This window comes from Actinia tenebrosa, unplaced genomic scaffold (assembly GCF_029948245.1).
Source record: "Actinia tenebrosa isolate PJP-AT-01 unplaced genomic scaffold, QUT_ActTen_1.0 utg19844__unscaffolded, whole genome shotgun sequence".
NCBI lineage: Eukaryota > Metazoa > Cnidaria > Anthozoa > Actiniaria > Actiniidae > Actinia > Actinia tenebrosa.
Window position 1 is genome coordinate 6,019 of NW_028292598.1, and position 4,590 is coordinate 10,608.

Consider the following 4,590-nt stretch of genomic DNA (forward strand, 5'->3'; position numbering starts at 1 on the left):
AGTAGCACAGGGTTCCCAAACGGAAGTAGGTTTTATGATGATAATTATTTACCGCAGGCGAGCATGGTTGTTTCAGGTCCCACTAGCCACACACGGAGTATAGAAAAAAAAGTGAGCGCAATCTGTTCGGCACCCCTGTTTTAATAAAACTCGCGATGCTGTTGGTGTTGTCATGAAAAAAAAAATAGTAATAATAAATAAAGATGGCTCCCATAGGAGGGGGGGGGGGGGGGTTGCAACCCCACAAACTCACCCCTAGATCCGCCACTGCTAAATTAATACAACATATATGACGCGAGTATATATTGAGTGGGATTCATGTGGTAATTTACCGATACCGAAATCAGTCGCGTAACTCAAGGGTGGATCCAACGGAGGGCTCCAGGGCTGCGGACGCCCCTTTACAACTCGTTATTTCCCCTTTTTTAACATACGATATATTACAGATAATTTTCTATTGAAAGTCATGACTGTTATGTAAATTTATAAATTGAAAGCCAAGTCAAGTTGTTATGTTTGCGTTCTGAAATGTTACAACAAATATACCGGTATGTATGAACCCAAAAATAACGTCACGGATTGAATGTACTTTTTGGACCCCCTTCAAAAATATCCTGGATCCGCCTTTGAAACTAGACAAATGTTACCTCATCAGGTCACACACAATACGAGGGCGTATAACATGAGCCGATCTATTATTTTTGATGCCTTCGTAAGAAGAGCGAAAGTTTGCATTCCTATATTACATAAATTTGTTATGCATACACTGAGAGGGGGATATTGTTTTGAAAGAAAGTTTGAAATTTAAGTTTAGTCCTCAAGTGGCTGGGCCGGTAAAAAAACATAAGGTTTTTGAGGAGAACTCTTCATCCCACAATGGTCATGGCCGCCAGTGGTCGCGCAACGCTTTCGCGGTTTTGTGTAGATGACCGTCACTACACCTAGAATTCATGATTTGTGAAGCGGTAAGGAGTAAATGCTGCTCTTTCTTCAGAAAAATCCCTCAAATTTGCTAAGTATTGATGTCCCAAACGGCTTATAAAAGATTTTTAAAATATTATTTTAATTTTGGCAGGTCATACTTGCTAATTTATGCAAAAACGATCCTTCTGAAACAATGTATTTACGCATATTTGGTCGATCGTAGAAACTTAAAAACACATTTACCTAAGAATTGTTTTTCACAGTCTTGAACAATATCATCTTGACATCACATACAGTGAAAATCTAGCTTTTCCGTAGTATCGGCCATGGTCAAATTCTCACTTGTTTTGAGGGTACTTTTAAGCTCACGAAAACTGTGTCTTGCAAATAATTCTTTCAGAAATTCTTCGTTACAGCTGCATGTCTGAAAATCATTGTGAGGTATATAGAGATACCATATTTGAAGTTTATTAGGTTAGAAAGGTCAAGTATTGATTGTATTTCGTACACGAGATCGGTAATTTATCTCCATTTCAGAGTCGTCAAAGTAGCATATTTGCCAAAACTAAGTGCAAAGGGATTAATATCATATGATAGGGTATCTAACTTCAAAGTATGAACAAAATCGATTTTTTGACTGTTGCCAACTTATGTCTAATTTTTGCTGACAGCCGCTCTTAAATGTCTGATACGTCCAGATACAAATTGTTTTAAAGGAAATCAAACATTTCCTTAGAATACCTTTAAAGATCCCTTCTATTTTGCTACATTTCATTTTGACTACCTTTTGAAACTGTGGAGTAAATGATTTTAGAAAGTGTGTTGCGGACATGGCACAAAAAACAACTCATCATTTTAGTTTTGCTTAAGAAAATTAAATTTCCTGTTAGTTGAAAGCCTTCTGAAATATTTAACAGTGACTATAACTTAGTAGTAATTGTACTTAACATGTCATGTTAAAGGAACCAATAAAAATCACTTATTCTAATGGATTTATTAAGCAAAATATTATGTTGCGGACATGACCACAAATTGTTGCGGACGTGACATTTTTGGGAACTTTATATTAATGCTTTTCTTTCATTAAAAACTTAGTCATCTGATGTATGTGAAATGAAATCAGTCCATTTTATGCATAGTTATACATATATAAGTCTCTTGAGAAGGAAAAAATAATATCAACACAAAGCAAATAGAATTTATTATGTATATCATTGAGTGGTGCTTAGGTTTTTGAGCTGCTCATTAAAAATTGAAAATTTGGCCAGCAGTACACTATTTAAATGGCATGCTAACTGTTTATATAGAGCATGCACATTTATCATAATACTGCTGACATTATTCCTTCCTTTTGAATAATGTAGAGAAGTCTCACATGGCACTTGATGATTATATAAATTATGGCAAAAACAAGCAATGAAAGGTCAAAACTATTTCGAAAAAAGTTAAAAGAAGATTCCGAAAAGTACAATGTGTACAAAGCAAATGATAAAGAAAGGAAAAAAATTGAAGGAAGCAAGAAAAAACCTCTTACTCCATCAGAAGTAGAAAGGGTGAGGCAGATAAACAAATAGAGGTAAAGAAAAAGCAGAATGAAGAAGAAAGTCCAAAAGGTAAAAGAATACAACACTGAAGATGTGCGTGTTTATAGTACACCTCAAGCACTTGGAAAAGCAGTTGGAAAAGTGAAGTCCTGCCTCCCCAAAAGTCCCAGAAAAAGAAAGGCAGTTATCACAAAGCTAGCTACAAATTCAGGTCTGAATATTTCCAAACGGAAAAAAAAAAAAGTTTTCGGAAGCAATAAGAAAATGTCAACAGTCACAATATCAAAGGTAAAAGCATTCTACTCAAAAGATTATGTGTCCCGCCAGGCTCCTGGAAAGAAGGACTTTGTCACTAGTTGGCAACATGAAAAGAAGGAGCATATCCAGAAGAGGCACTTGATGTTTTCTCTCAAAGAAGCACATGCTCTGTTTAAAAAGGAGCATCCAGAAGCGAAAATTGGTCTCAGCAAATTTAGTTCTCTTCGACCGATAAATGTGCTCCTTTCATCCCAGACACCTCGAAATGTTTGTCTCTGCCAATATCATGAGAATATCCGACTCATCTGTGACTGCCTTTCCAAAGAGACTGAAAGTTTTCCAACTTATTCTGGAAACTTTGTTGACGCTTGTCGCTTGTGACAGTGGCTCAGAAGAATGCATGCTTGGTAGATGCAGTAACTGCTCTACGTACACTTGGCTGGATGCCATTCAAGAAAGTTTTGAGTCATCTCTGTTTGTTCCAATAACGTGGTATCAGTGGGAGAGAGTAGAGGTTAAGGTGCCTGATAAGAAGACCAAGGTAAAGAAAGTAGTGAAGAAGATGAAGAAAGTGTGCAGGGAGGGAAACACCATGGATGTGTTCTCGACATTAAGGTCAAAGCTGCCACATTTTCTCGAGCATGTCTTCGTCACAAAACAGCAATCTGCCTACTTTGAAGAAAGGAAAGCAAATTTAGAGCAGGGAGAGGCCCTTGTTCAAGTTGACTTCGCAGAAAACTATTCCTGCAAACACCAAGATGAAATCCAGTCAGCACACTTGTTTACAGTTGCTATCTGGACCAAGAAAGAAACCGAAGATCTTACTCGTGAGTCACATGTCATTGTTTCAGATGATTTGGAACATGACAAAACAGCTGTTACAGTGTTCATGTCCACAGTTCTTGACAAGTTTGGGAAACAGAGGCATCCAGAGGTCACGAGAGCATATAATGTTTTCAGATGGCCCAAGTTCACAGTTCAAAAATAAATACATTGTGAGCATTCTTCCCACACTTGACAAGATTGTCCATGTCCAGTGGAATTACTTTGCCACCTCGCATGGCAAAGGGGCAGTTGATGGCATCGGTGGCACATTGAAGCGTCTTGTCTGGAATGCAGCATCTTCAAGAAAAGTCCCTGTCGTAACTGACGCAAGGTCTTTCTATGAAGTGGTCAGTATGTTGAACTCAGCTGTGGAGGTTTCCTTCTTAGAAAAGAAAGACATTAGTGACTTTGCGGCTGAGCTTGGTCTAACCAAATGTTTTAAAGAAGCTGTTGCACTTCCAGGAATTTCAAGGTTCCATTGCATTGAGCCTCAAAGCAACGGATATGTCCACGGTAAACTGTATTCTACCCAACCGTTGTTATAAAATGAAATGGTTCCTCGTGTATTTGCATTTGATTTGGAAGATTCAGATGCATCTAGTGATATTGAGGATATTTGTGCTAGTAGTTATGGTGAGAGTGATAGAGATGAAAGTGACTTCAATGATGGTGATGGAGATAGCAATGATGGATATTATGATAATGTAATCAGTGGTGATGATGCTGATGACAAAGATGATGATGAGAGTGATGAAGATGGCCATGGTGTAATAAATGATGATATGTGCAATACTGATGTCGAAAGTCAACAACATAACCCCTCTATTAACTTAAAGATAGAACATGGTCTCCCACCACACTTATCTGCAAAATTTGGAAGTAATTTTCCCTCTTCAAAGTGCCTCTAAACACATCCTGCTTGGTTGATGGCATTCTTAGTGGCCAAGTCCTGTTTAAAGGAAGTAGTATCATTGACGAACGTGATCTGGATTCATTGGTTGGTGGACACACTGACAGTGAAGACAATTACCTAACAAAC

General features: G+C 37.9%; 1 pseudogene; it reads left to right on the forward strand.

Moving 5' to 3' along the window:
* The first annotated feature begins 2,516 nt into the window (after positions 1-2,516).
* LOC148904350 (uncharacterized) lies at positions 2,517-4,096 on the forward strand (annotated as a pseudogene).
* Positions 4,097-4,590: the final 494 nt, after the last annotated feature.